The sequence below is a fragment of the Corvus cornix genome, chromosome 2 (genome assembly GCF_000738735.6).
Source record: "Corvus cornix cornix isolate S_Up_H32 chromosome 2, ASM73873v5, whole genome shotgun sequence".
Lineage (NCBI taxonomy): Eukaryota > Metazoa > Chordata > Aves > Passeriformes > Corvidae > Corvus > Corvus cornix.
The window spans coordinates 51505035-51519539 of record NC_046333.1 but is presented as its reverse complement, the minus strand read 5'-3'; the positions used below and the strand labels follow the sequence as shown (position 1 = coordinate 51519539).

The 14505-nt window shown below is 38.7% G+C and overlaps 1 long non-coding RNA gene across 11 annotated transcripts in view; it reads left to right on the top strand.

Moving 5' to 3' along the window:
* Window positions 1-1520: 1520 nt before the first annotated feature.
* Window positions 1521-14505, top strand: part of LOC109144527 — a 271701-nt gene continuing 258716 nt past the window's right edge. For all 11 annotated transcript variants that reach the window (XR_005604588.1, XR_005604587.1, XR_005604591.1 and 8 more), the window contains exons 1-4: window positions 1521-1763; window positions 7684-7801; window positions 12558-12808; window positions 14002-14052. This is a non-coding gene — a long non-coding RNA (uncharacterized LOC109144527). The remainder of the gene's footprint in view (window positions 1764-7683; window positions 7802-12557; window positions 12809-14001; window positions 14053-14505) is intronic.

Sequence of the window (14505 nt, the reverse complement as noted above, 5' to 3'; positions counted from 1 at the left end):
GGGTAATTCCAACGTGTCAGTAGCATGAAACAATGTGCAGACTCTGTGAAACTCAGAATATGTGTTGTATGCCATGGGATGTGGCATGTAGACATATGGGGATGTTTAAGATATTAAACCCTACTGGATTACTGAGAGAGAAAGAGCTCACACATGGTCTTTTCTCTTCTGTACTGACTACTGGGAACTGTCTTTAGCACATGCAGGCTCAGCTGTGCCTGGGCTTTGTCCAGAGGGAAAGCTTGTTGAGACAGGCCAGTGCAACGCAGGAAAGCAGGCTGCTAAGAGAGCTTTTGATGTGAGAGGGCCCTGATAATCCAACTTGCTCCCTGACCTTTAGTTTTATGTAGTGTCTTGGATGCATTACGAGCAACCAGTTTTCTTCTATCGTGAAAATGTAATGATATGTCTACATAAAGCCTCATATATTTTAGCTGCATACATGATATTATACCTGCTCAGCTGGTATGACCCAGCATCATAACATGCTATGCAAAAATGTTTCAGGTAACCCTTTCCCTGTATGTCACAAAACTATGCACTGAATGTATTGCTTATTTTTATAGTATTTGGGTATCTTTGACCACCACTGCACTGGGGCACTGGGCCACATAAGCATGTCAAAATGCCCAAGGAAAAGGAAAAAGTATCTTTTCCCCACTTTTGTGCTTTCCTCACATAAGTTGCACCAGTGTTTCTTTTCAAGATCTGGTTTCTTCCTCTGTGGATCTCTCCTCAGATGCTGTGTCCATGCCACCCTGCCAGGGGCTGTTTATACTTAGCAAAGAGACCATAAGTCCCACAGTTATAACTACGGTGTCTCTGACTGATACATTAAACATTGACCTTTTTGATGTGTGACTAGGCCAAAGAGTCTTAACTGCAAAAAGTGCATTGTGACATTTTAAAAAGTAAATGTCAAATGTGGAACTAATGGAACATACACAGTACAGAAGATCTAAGGCCTTATATTAATTTATCAAGAGTAAGGAATAAACGGCACTTCAGTGGTACCTATGGGGTACCTAGGCTACTTGACGTCCTACAAAGTAGAAGAACTGGAAAATTAATCTAGTACTAGTAGACTAGTTATAAATCTAGTATTATGCAATGATAATACTAAAAATTTTATTAGAAGAAAAGTGTAAAGCTAAAGTTCTTGTACTGTATTCTTGTCACAGAAAATTTTGTGTGTACAAAGGGTCTAACATTTTCTAGTTGTATTAAAACACAGTGGTTTATGAGAACGAGAAAACAGCCATGCCCCATTGTGGTATAGTTTATAAATACCATTGTTTAGTTTAAGCTAGGGCACTGTGGTTATCCCTTAAGGAACATATGGTGTATTAAGCAAAACCAATTACAAAATTCTCAGCTAGATTTGCAGATTCTCTTTCTTTGCTCTTGTCTGAGGTTAGAATTGCAATGTTGCTATTTTTCCAAAGTGGAAGCATATGGTTTTGAAAGCCTCTTATTCTTTTATTTATTATATATTCTCTTTCATTTTCATGCAGGGAAAATTTGCTCTTTTAAAACTCTGGAACTGAAAAGTACTCAACTCTTTCTCACCTGAGAAACAGCCTTGCTAACTAAATGGAGACCCTGCTGTGTGATTCATGAGAGTCTGCCTCACTGAATGAAGAAAGTAATTTTTGATACAGGCATTGTGTTCTTCAAAAAAAGAGTCTTTCCTGTGGTTTGGAAGCTTTTTGTACAACTAAGATGATCAGCAGTAAAGTGGGTGACTAATAAGCATTAACATGGTAACTAACATTTTCTCTATAACTTCCATTCTTTTTCCCCCGTTTCCCTCCTTTTTTTAGCCCCAGCCAGCATGAGGAGTGCCTCTCTGAATCTTGTGTAGCTTCTGTATCCATACAGCTATTGAACCCAAAGGCCTTTTAGATGCTTGACAGTATGTTCTTGGATGGAAACCTATGCAGGAAAGGTTAAGAGTTAGATCTTAGGTTTATGGGTAAAGAAATTACCTGGACACTGTGAAAACACACTGAGATGTATCAACTTACTTAAAATTAATGTTAAGTGAACCTGAGTCATTGTTCACACGTAGATGCCTCAGGCAACAAAAAAATCAATTTAAAGAAGCATGGGAAGCCCTTGTCTGTTCTGTTCACATTCAACATGGAAGTGATCTGACTCTTTACCCATTATAAAACTCCATTTAAGACACACTCCCTAAAAGATGTTTTCTCTTCACAAGTGAGTCTAGGTAGAATACTGACAGATTTTATTACATTAATTTTCTTTTAATAGGACTCTATGTTATGGTGTTTTGCAAATCAACATATTCAATCTGAAGGAAATCAAGTTCCTTGGGCAGTATCAAAAGTTTTATCAATGGACTTTTGCTAAGACTGTAAGCATAAATCTTTCCTATGAGGAAACTAAAGTAATAGGATTAGAATTTGGACCACATAATCCTATATGGGTTTTTTCTTTAAAAGCCTGTTTGTGTTAACTAGTTCTAATTGAATGACTTTAGGGTGCTCAAAAGCCTCCATGAGGCCAACGTGTTAAGTGGGATGCATTTCCCAAGTAACAAATTTAATGATCTGCTTTGAAAGAGAGGCTAAGAGATAATCAATAGCCCCCTAAGGATGTGTTCAAGCTTAATGGATTTCACCAAGCAGATTATCCTAGTATTTATAGTTCCTCTTCACTAGATGGTTAAAAAAAGTATGTTTTTTAATGGAAGAAGACAAAGAACTCAAGTAATCTTATTTATGAATTACTCATTATAGCAGTTTCAGTCCTCTCAAATGAATATCTCTTTTAACATTTTTATCGTGAATTCCATCATGTGGTTTTAAATAATTGAGAGTAACTTAATCTTATTGGGAATGGAGTGGTATGCCCTGACATATGGTGAGGCTCATGTCATCAGAAAAAAAGTCTTGTCAGTTTTTTCTCTTGATAATAATGGTAGGCACTGCTTAATGATTCCATGTATCTTTTTTCACTATGCACTCTCTCAAAAATCAAGTGAGATCTTCTAGGGGGTTTCATTACTTTTTTCTTTGGAAGGCACTTTCCTGACAGACACTGAACTCTGAAGAGTGTCTGGGCACCTTTGCATCTACAGAATTCCTCAGATACACTCAGCAGTTCTAATATTATACCCATCATTGGTTTATTTTCTTTCCAAATAAAATTTTTGTCTTGACTGCCGTCCATCCACTGAAGTAAGCAATATCTTTGAATGTGCTGCCTGAAAATTGGTTCCTATGAATGTACCAGTAAGAAGGCACTGAGCATCCTATTTATTTGGTATGATACACATTATTGCTGAAAATTAAGTGCAGAATATGTGGTAATATTCTAGAGAGAGGACAAGGAAGCATCATAATTCAGAATCAGTCATTTGTGTCCCAGTGATTGCACTGCAACTCTACCCCTGTGAAAATCCACAGGTAAAATACCCATCAAGATATTGCTCCAAAGGCATATTCCAACCCCCACAACCCTCATATCATGCCACATTATCTTCAGGAACAATGTGCTTTTTCTATAACAAGCTCAGTGATAATTAATTTTCATTCACTGGGTTGCCCCATCAATGTCAAAATGCCAGATGGGACTGATGGCTTGCAAGTCATAGAGAAAGCCTGTAGGATGGTTTCACTAGGACTGAGAAATATGTCAGCAGACATGACTGGACTCACTATTTTCTTGTCCTATGTTTCTCCCATACTCTCTTTTCCCTTTATATAGCCTTGGGCCTGAGAACCAACAGTACTGCATCTGATGCTGGGAAAGAAAAAGAGAAAAAACCTAACACATATTGCTAAAAAAAAAAGTATTTGTCATAAGCTCACTACTGCAATAGGACAGGTTTAATTTTCTAGTAAATATTTTCAACTTTGCCATGTTAGAATAAGTGTGCAGAAAGAGTAAGAGAAGTAAACCATTGATGACATGTAAGTTCATAAACATCTGGTCTAACTAAACAATTTGGCCAAAGCACTCATCACAAATACTTTGTATTGCTCCAAATAAGGGTTTTAAGGTTTGCTAGGAATTACACAGATGAGGTTTGATGCCATATGGCTTACCTTCTGTGTCAGTGATGAGGGGAAAGATTTATTTTACAGCTGAATGCTATAATCCCTGTTTTCCCTTAAAATGTGTAAAATCAAGACACACACTGACAACTGTTATGACCCGCCACTGAGAAGGTGTAACTGAGGTTTCTGTCAATAGATCCTTGGGACAGATTAGAGTAAAATGACTCTGAATGACCTTTGTGTATGTGTGTATATACATATATATGTGGCAAGTTTGTTTTAGAGCAATTTGGTTGCAATGGAAAGGGGGCGTGTAGCCATTTTGGTTATTCTATATCACGAAAACATATAAGGAAAAAAAAAGAAGACAAAGCAAGGATAACAGTAGAGGAAAGATACTACCAGCCATGAATCCAGAGACAAACTTGATTGTTGCAATGTAGATGTCGATGGTTTCAGTCTTGATCCATCAGATGTGGGGAGAGAGCTTGAAACAGTAAGTTCAATGGGTCAGTGTTTAGTGGAAGGCCCCAGAAATTAGTCTCGGGGTGTTTCAGGAGTCTTTGATAGTTTATGACCATCAAAGACATGACAGCTGTTTCTCATGCCTGTGTAGTTGTGCCAATTGTGCCTTATCAGAAAGGAGGAACACTTTCAGGATTATGTGTGAATGTTTCGATATCTCCCTTGGTGGGGAAAGAGGGGTAGTTTAACACCTCGGCCTTATCAGAAAGGAGATCTTTGGTAGGTTAAAAAGCATTGTCCCACCTCACAGGATCTGCTTCTTATCAGAGGCCTTTTCACTTATCTGGCTCACAACCCAGATTGCTGCTAAACAGCTGTTGGTTTGTTGTGGCCATCCTCTGGTGGGTGCTCACCCCCCTCTGCCCCTCGGCTCTTCTGCACGTCAGAGATGTGGAAACCCCACACCCAAAATCTCTCTTCGTCCCCTTCAGCTGGGGAGTGCAAACCTGGCCTCAGCAAAACACCTGCTGCTTTTGCAAATGGCTGATTGTTTGAGTCATTAACCATTAACTTTTCAGTCTCTCACAGCTTGGGCTGTGCCCATTGGCCTAGTCTTCTAAGTGAAACTTATGGGTTCCTACAGAGAAAAGACAGCTGAGACCATTCTTAAGTCAAAAGACAAAGTAATGATGGAGGAAAGTCTACACCCTGCCAGAATTGCAGTCAAAAGGAGTGAATACATTGTTCTGTGCATGCAGACCAAGTCTGCAAGAGCAAGATTTCCCCATGCCGTGTGCTATCTGCCAAGTCCAGGGACAAGGAGGTTCTGGAAGAAGATAGGTGGGGTTGTTTTGACTTCTCAGTATAACTCTTCTGAAGTAAATCTTGTTCCTTACATAAAAGATTCTGATTTGATCACGAACCCTACTTGTATTAAAGTTATCTAAATGAAAAAGGAGAAGAGATTTTATAAGTGAACTGACTGTATGCATTTAATATAATATAAAGATACCACCAAGGGTCCATGTTGTTTGAACAAAAGAGAACCATCTTACTTTTTAACTGAAGGGGATTGGTTTATATGGAAACAAGATGTTGCTGGAAATGTTGGTACTTGAAAAAAACGGAAAGAAAAAATTTGCTGTGTTTAGGCAATATGTTGACATAGAAACAAAGCACACTCTCCTGTAAAATGATATTTTATTAATAATAATTTTAACTAATATAGTTAAGTTTGAGTTGATTATTCCTGAAACTCAGGACTGCAGTGTTTATGGTCTTTAATTTCAATAAAAATCTCTTTCATTCAAACAATGAATGAAATAAAAACACAGATCTGGACTAAAATGGTGAACTTCTTACTGATGGTGATATTGAATTTTGTATGACCATAGAGAAATTATCACAGATTTCGTTCCCGTTCCTTTTTTTCTATAAGACTCCCTACTGAGTCTTATAGGGACATTGACAGTTCATGAGATGTTCTCATTCTGCTATTGCTTTGTGCATCATAGCTGTGTGAAAGGTAATTAAGAACCAATAGGGACCACTGCAGCTCTTTCTTGTGCAATAGCTACAGACGCATGCAGAGGGACTGCTACCTGACTGAAGTGCGTGTGGTGGGGAAGGGCACGTGGGCATGGTTTGCATCCCCTTATGTGCTGCATAAAATGAATGTGCATGATTATGTGCATGAAAATGAAAAAAAAGCTGGAAGTCAAGTATTCTTAGAGATGGTTTTACAGCCTTACAACCCTACTTGTATCATAACTGACTGAATATGTGTATACTTGCCTTAGTAGAGCAGTATCTCATGCCCAGTTATGGGAATACTGTTGTTGTTTTATAGCTTATGATGTGTCACATAAATGGGTTTATCAGGATTATGCACCAAATTCTGATATTAAATAACAACAGTAACAACATTATTAACATTAACAGTAATAGCATTGCTGGAATTGCAATGAGTTAGTGGACTTCTAGAATGTCAAATTTTCATTTTTGTCAGTGGGATGAGGAGCTGTATCAGCTACTCTACATTTCCAGATAACATTTGTGAAATCTGGTCCTTTTAGACCATCTCTAAACTGACAGCATGATACTTTATACTGAGTGACCTTGAAAGTGACCTCCCTTATAAACACTAATTCAGTCACTGCTTGGCAATGGCTGTGGGCCCGGGTTTAAAATGAAAACACTAAAACTACTGTATTTTTCACAGTGAAGGAAAATATGACCAGTTTTGACAGTCTAAGAAGAATGATGCAGGCTTGATATGTCTTTATAAATCCTGAAAAAAATGGGGTTGACTATTTGAAGACACCCAAGATGGCTCTCTTATTAGGGAATGGGGAATTAAGGCTTAGTAGATTGTGTACCAGGCAAATGAGCTCAGCACTTCACTAGTTGTTGATTTAGTGGCTCCAATTTGTACTATTTCAGGATCTTCTTGCCATATTCTTTCATTCTAAGGATGGTCCTCAGTGGCTTTTAGAAATGTTATTCTGTTCTGTACAAAGCCTGTGAACAATTTCAAGAAACTATTTCAAGAGACTATTTTGGAGCTGACCATGAATTCAAAGCAAAATCTAGGCTGGAGTAAATACTTTAGTCCAAACTTGCTCAAATCTGGACTATGATGAAATTATGGAAGATGCCACAGTTGCATAGACATGACAACTTGAAATTTCACCAACTGAAATCAGTCTACCTGATACATCAGCTTCAGTACTGGGCACTAGGTTGTTCTGATATTTTGGAGTTTAGACACATTGGAGACAAAGTGAACCCAAAACCTGGGAAATGTGATTTTAAAATTGCAACATGATGAAATAGATTTTAGGCTACTTATAATGTTTGAAATTACTGTTACATTTAAGAAACATGACCCTTTTTTTCCTAAATATATTATATTTATTTTAATAAACAGTCATTAGGAAGTACATCTTGTTAAAAATTGTTCACTCAAGTTATCTTGCAAATGTCGTCCTGAATCATTTTATTTGATGGAGATCATAATCTATATTTCTTACCTGCAGAATTACCATGTATCTTTTGAAGTAGTCTCCTTATTTTATATTCTAGGAATACGTCATGCAGTTTGCTGTAGATAAGAGTCATTATACAAAGATTTATGTGAGTGTAATCCCTTCAAAAATTAGATAAGCTCCATCCCATCTCTTTTACTTGACAGATGCTGGTTTTCAGCAAGACTAAGACCCACTATTTTTCCTGTCTGATTTCTGATGTACGGTGCTGATGAAGTCCCAGAATCCTGAAGCTGCAAATGACTCAGTAAATCAGGTATTCAGGTAATATTAAAGTCTCTTGTGACATTCTCCCATTCATAGTGTTACCTTTTCAGATGATTTTTGAGCAGGGAACACATATTGCCAACAATATGTGCAATCTAATGAGAGGTTTTTAAGTGTAGAGGTCCTGGTTCTGCAATTTCTATACAGGTGGATGACCATGAAGAGTGCCAGTGACGCATCTAAGGCTGTCTAGCTGTGTGGGCTTGTTGCAGGAATGCGGCCGCATGATGATGTAAAATCACTCCTAGAACTCCCATTGAGGTTCATGTCAGACTTAGGGCAATGAGCCATATGTCCTCAAGTGCAAAACTTTGAAGTTAGGTCAAAACAGTTTCAGTTTATTCCTTGTCACTGACTTTTAGATTTTCTTCATTAAGAAAGGACTATGGTGCAGTGTTACCATGGTACTTGCAACCAGTAGTTTTAAAAAATTGTGTTTATTCTTCTACTGCTACTTTTTCATGTAAGTTCTAAATTTTGATTTCTGTTCTCTGCCAAGAGCTTTATCCCTTGGGAAATACTAGTCAAATGTAAATGATCTACCAGATTTATCATCTTTCTTAACAGAAGTGCAGTGTGTACTTATGAATAGTGTATCAGAGAGCTGGGACAATGCCTTTATTTAATTATTAGAGTGAATAAAATCTGACTGACATTTTTGATTGATTTTCTACTCCTCTGCACATATAAAAGCAGAGTGAAAAATAAGGCCTTGATATTCATCAGTATCTATGATATTTAGCATTAATACTTGCAAGAATTACTTTGATATCAGCCTAATATGCTTTCCAGACACACATATAGACCATCATAGATTTTATCAAAAAGCAATTGCCAGCATAATGTAAGTGCTTCTTCTCCATTGTCAGACTCTTTGAAGACTGTGTATCACCTTTAACAACATATCAGCAATTTTAAAAAATCCAAACAACTGATTCCATTTATTGGTTCTCATTCCACAAAGCTCTCTGAGCATCCACTATGAAGTATATATGCAATCTAAAGAGTTGCTGATAGCATATGGATCTTCTCTAGAGAGCAATCTCTTGTTGAATGTCACAGTTTCTCATCATGGAGACGTTAGAGCCTCTTACCTAAAAATTTTACTGCTTATTGCTGCTCAATTCAGGCATTTGCTCCTCTCTATTATTGTCCAGTGGCATAAAAATTTTTCAAAATATGTCATTATTGGCACACCTGAGGGACTGGATGCCATCCAGACGGACCTGAACAAGCTTGAGAAGAGGGCCCATGGAAACCTCATGAGGTTCAACAGCCCCCAGTACCAATACAGGCTGGCAAATGAAGGGTTGAGAGCAGCCCTTCTGAGAAGGACCTGGGGGTCCTGGTGATCAGAGCCAGGACATGACCCAGCCATGTGCACTCACGGCTCAAAGGCCAAACATGCCCTGGGCTGCATCCAGAGCATCGTGGCCAGCAGGGCGAGGGAGGGGATTCTGCCCCTCTGCTCTGCTCTGGTGAGGCCCCACCTGCAGTGCTGCATCCAGCTCTGGGGTTCCAGCACAGGAGGGACATGGACCTGTTACAAAGGGTCTAGGAGAGGGCTACAAAAATTATCAGAGGAATGGAACATGTCTCTTATGAGGAAAGGCTGATTGAGTAGGGGTTGTTCAGCCTGTAGAAGACTCTGGGGTGATCTTATTGCATCCTTTCAGTACTTTTTTGGGTCCTGTAAGAAAGATGGGGACAAACAGGCCCCTTTTTAGCAGGGCCTGTTGCAATAGGGGGTAAGGGCTTTAAACTAAAGAGAGCAGATTTAAACACTGAACAGGTTGCCCAGAGAGGTGGTGGATGCCCCATCCCTGGAAACATTCAAGGTCGGGTCAGATGGGGCTCTGAGCAACCTGATGGAGTTGAAGATGTCCCTGCTCACTCCTGGGAGTTTGACCTCTATGACCTTTCAAGCTCTGTTCCAACACAAATTATTCTACAATTCTATGATAATCTTTATGCCAAATAATTATAATATCATAAAGACGTAGTTTATATGGCCTCACTGTGCAACTTAGATTAGGTGCAGGATTGGAACTTCTGTCCCTTGAAGGAATCTTTTCACATTTTTTTGAAATGTGCTTAGGGTTAGTTTTACTTTCACATGTTTAATTATTCAAACAAGTGTTTGGTTCATTTATTTTTACTATGCATCATCTTCGCATCTGAGAAAGAAAGAAATAAACTGAAAAAAAAGCCTGCATAAACTTTATGCAGTTCTGTGGTTGTACTGTCAGACTGCAAAATATGTACATTTGACTATGCTAAAGAGCAAGATATCAGTACTTTTCCACTTTCCCATCCAAAAGGAACAATTACACATATATAGAAAAAGGTGAAAATCGCAGTGGAGCAGTTGTCTGGCCATGTGCAGAGAGACGTTTGTGATTGCTTGTTGTAACCCTGGGCTGCATCCTTCTGCTCAGATGACTTACAGAGAAAGCTGATGTTCTACAGGTCCTTGTTTGTGATCATGTCACCCTCCAATGGTCAGGTCTCCAGTGCAGCTTAAATACTGCATTGAATTAAGTGCTAAAACAACTCATTTGTTACCAATTCTCCAGTATCATTTCCCTGTGCATATGCATGAACCATCTAATGTTCACGGCTGCTGTCTGCAACTTGTCAAGTTTCACTAGGAGTGCCGAAGAGCAATGGAAGAAGATATGGAATAGTCTCTGAAGAAGAATATTGCTAACAGTATTTGCAGATCCTTGAAGTATCTGCCTAAAGTGATGGCATATCAGAGTGTGTGACTGAAGATAACACATGCAGGGCAAAGGTCAAAGTGCTAGGCTGTAACAAGGAACTGTGCCCTACTAGCTGAAGTATCCCACAGCACTAGCATTGCATCCCATCTTCTCCCTCTCTCTCTGGAGTATGGCATGCCAGACAGCTGCCTGACCAGCTGGGGGTAGTACGTGTGATGACAGACAGGGAGACAGAGAGGGCTGGTTTGTCAATGGGGAAATAGGAGACAGGATTCTGTGCCATAAACCTCATAATCTGTCTGTGAGGTTTGAGGGTGGGTGGGCTTCTACCTCAGAGTCCCAAAGCAGTTTGCTCCCCCCATCCAGTTGTCCTCATGTCATGTTGGTTTATGATAGTGTCTGGTGAACAGTACAAGCATACAGTTGGCACTCCTACAATACAAGTACATGAATGACCATCTTTTTCAGGTTTCCCACACCCTCTGCGTGTGTATCTTTGGGAAACCTCCACAGAGAAACCTCTCTCAAACTGGTGTAAATACTATATGTTGATTTTTCATCAATATACAGCTATAATCTTGGTCCTGACTGAGATTTGTAGGACAGATTTTACATCAAAAATCTTTTTATTCCATAGAGAAGTCCATATTACTTGAAATGCTGAGATCAGTGACCTTCTAGATTCAGGACATTTTCTGAAAATAGTAGCTTGATCCTTAATGACTTTTAACAAGGGCAACCCAGCTGCGAGTGTTTGTCTACCCAGAAGGAAGAGCCACTGAACCCAGCATTGTCAAGATCAGGCCTTAGATAATTGACCTAAAGGTTTGTGTTGCATTTTGATATTGTTATACTTTTCCTGCTGACTTCCTTGACCTCATTACTCTTTTTTTTTTAATTTTTTTTTTTGTAAAATCACCAACTGTACAGTTTGGCTTATTTAGTTATAAAGCATAAAGGGGACTAATGATAGAATGGTCAAGTGTTTTGTTCTGTAAAAAAAAAGAACTCACATCTGGAAAGTAGGTAAATGCTCCTCAGGGCGTCTGCAATTATACAGCTGGGAAGCACTGCTGGCCCACGCTCCAACTGCCACAGATGTATGATCGACTAATGAAAAAAGCAAATGCTCCCTCTTCCACTGGTGCCCTCTGGAACAAGAAAAGGATGTTTGAGATAGCATTAAAATGACTACTGTACCTTTAAAGCTTTTCTTATGCTGAAAGCTGATGAGTGTTTGCAATTTCAAAGTACTTTTTGGGTGCCTAACCAGTGAAACTCTTTTAATTCTACATTTAGAAGGCAAAGCCCGCCCAAGCAATTTAATTCTTTCTACAGTATTCCTGAAACTGTTGCAACCTATATGACAGGGGGTGGGTATCAGGAAAAAGTGTTGGGAATTCTGGTGTCACAGCTAAGCCTGTTTTGTAGTCTTTGCTTGCAGTTTATTGCAGAGACAAGTCTCCAAAGTCTAAGACGTAAAGACTTTTTTATTTTTATTTCTTTTTAATTAATTGAGCTTTTGTCGTTATTTGCACAGGAGAAATTCTAAACACATTTTGAGAATGCTGTGGCCTTGTGTACCTTTAAATCTCAGTGTATGACACTGGGCACTGGTGCCACTTTGTGATACTGGGCACATGAGATAAATGTGATGAGCGAATTGTGTCTAAATGGGCAATCTTCACATGACTCCTGGAGTGACCACTATTACTGCTGTGATGGTTCTTTCTGGGATAGAATTAATTTTCTTCACAGTAGCTAGTATGGGGCTATGCCTTGGATTCCTGGGGATGCCTGAATATTCACATGTCCATGGAAAGTGATGAATGAATTCCTTTTTTTGCTTTGTTTGTGCACATGTTTTTTGTTTCATATGTTAAACTGTCTTTACCTCAACGAAAGAGTTTTCTCACTTTTACCCTTCTGATTGTCTCCCCCATCCCACTGGGAAGCAGTGAACAAGCCCGCTGGGGCTTAGTGGCTGACAAGGGTTAAACCACAATAACTGCTTTGTGGTATGTTTTCAGGACATCAAAGAGGGCCAACTACTAAGAAGCATTGCAGCAAAGACTCCAGTCTCAGAAAGCACTGAATGCAGAAATGGTCAGCAGCGCTTCAGTGGGTTGCCTTTGTTGCACTATGACATAACACTCAGGAAATCTTGACAAGAAAATTATTTCCAGATATGTTTATTCTTCAAACTAAGCTGGGAATTTTCAGCACTAAAATGGCTTAATTTCCACTCTGCCAATCATCTGCAGTGTGATTCAGCTGTGTGGTAAGACCTGTCTTTAAACTTGCTCACTTAAGCCTCAGCTGCTGCAGCAAAGTAGCTGCAAGTTACAGAATGCAAGAGTCAGAACACGCTTGAGAAGCAGTTGGTACTTGGGGAGACAGGAGAAGCACAAAATGGGGTTATGTCAGCTGTGCTGTAAGAATGAGCAAAGTATATAGAAAAAGAAAAATACCCAGGCAGTTCAGTGCACATCACAGGCAGTGGCAAAACGGTGTTTTCTAGAAATAAATGTAAGAGGACAGAGACAAAGAGGTAAGGGGTTTTTGTTTTCCAAGATGAATACCTCTGATAAGCTTGGTTATTCCTCATACTAATGCCATTAGATACTTTGATAAGGGTCATTGTCTCCTGAGAATCTTTTTGAGATGAAAACCAGACTTGCATTTCACAAGATGCTCTTTTAGAACAAATTTTGTACTGTGGCTCAATGTTTTGTTTTATTCCTTTTCTAATAATGTATTTGGTTTGCTTTTGTGTCCATTTTTGATCATTTGGCTGCCTAAGCTGAGGTTGAAACAGCTGTGTTACTGTGGTGATTTGAATACACCACTATTAGCCTTCTGTGTTGCTAATTTCTTTATATGGAGGAGTTAAAATTCAACATTCTAAATTCTGTTTAGCCCAAAACCTTCTAATTTATACTAGTAAGCAAGGCAAGCCCATATATTTGATTTCAGAGGCTAAAATGAAATGTCCGTAGCTTCTCATAAGGTTTAGCAGCAGGGGCTAAGTCAGGACTTAATGTGAATGTAAAGCAACAGCAAAACTACAGACCTTTAGAAAGGGATGAGAATGTCTTCCAGAGTTCTGAGGTGAGTTATAAGAGGAGGGAATAATTCTCTCTCCAAAATTTTTTATGTATCATTTGTTAATCTTGCAAAGTACTTTCTGAAGGTTTTTGAAGATGTTTTGCAGCAGATCACAGTATCTTTATGTTATGAGGAATTATTTTTAAAAAAGAATTATCTAGTTAAAATTTTAATCAATGCATGTAGGTTTCAAATAACAAGTAGTCTAAGATGAAGGTTTCAAGCACTACTTACTTCTTAAACTGCAGTGGAATTATCCTGTTAATGTTGATAAGTAGCATAGTTTGAATCAGTAGAACTCCATACTGTTGCTAGATTTTATAGTATCAAAAGTTTAATTATTATATTTTTATTCTGTAAAACCAGGATGATTGCTAGCTCTCCACAACCTGGGGACAGGCAGCAGAATTTTTGAAGGTAAATAAAATACAGGTACTTAGTCTCATCAACTGAACACATGACTTTATAAAAACTTTTATTGTTAACCCTAAGTGCTACTACAAAGCTCTTCAAATTCCTAAGAAGATACCTGCTGTGTTCTGGGTGCCTTTATTCTGGATTGATAGAGAGAGTACTTTCTCACACTAGGTGCATGTACTTAATTTTTTTATTCCTTCTTCTATTTTCCTTTTCTTTGGCATTAGAGAAATATGATCCTACTGTAGATACTACAGTTTATGGTTGCCTATTACCCAGAAGATACCCTGCAGTCATATCCAATAAGACAAGTTCCCTGACATTGGATAGATGTTTGAAAGGATAAGTCTCGCACACCATTGATTCCTTTATGGAAAAGAGGCTGTTCTGGATTGAAGACAAGGATGAATGTCCAGGTCTTAGGGTTCTGGTTTAATGGAAGAAGATCTCAAA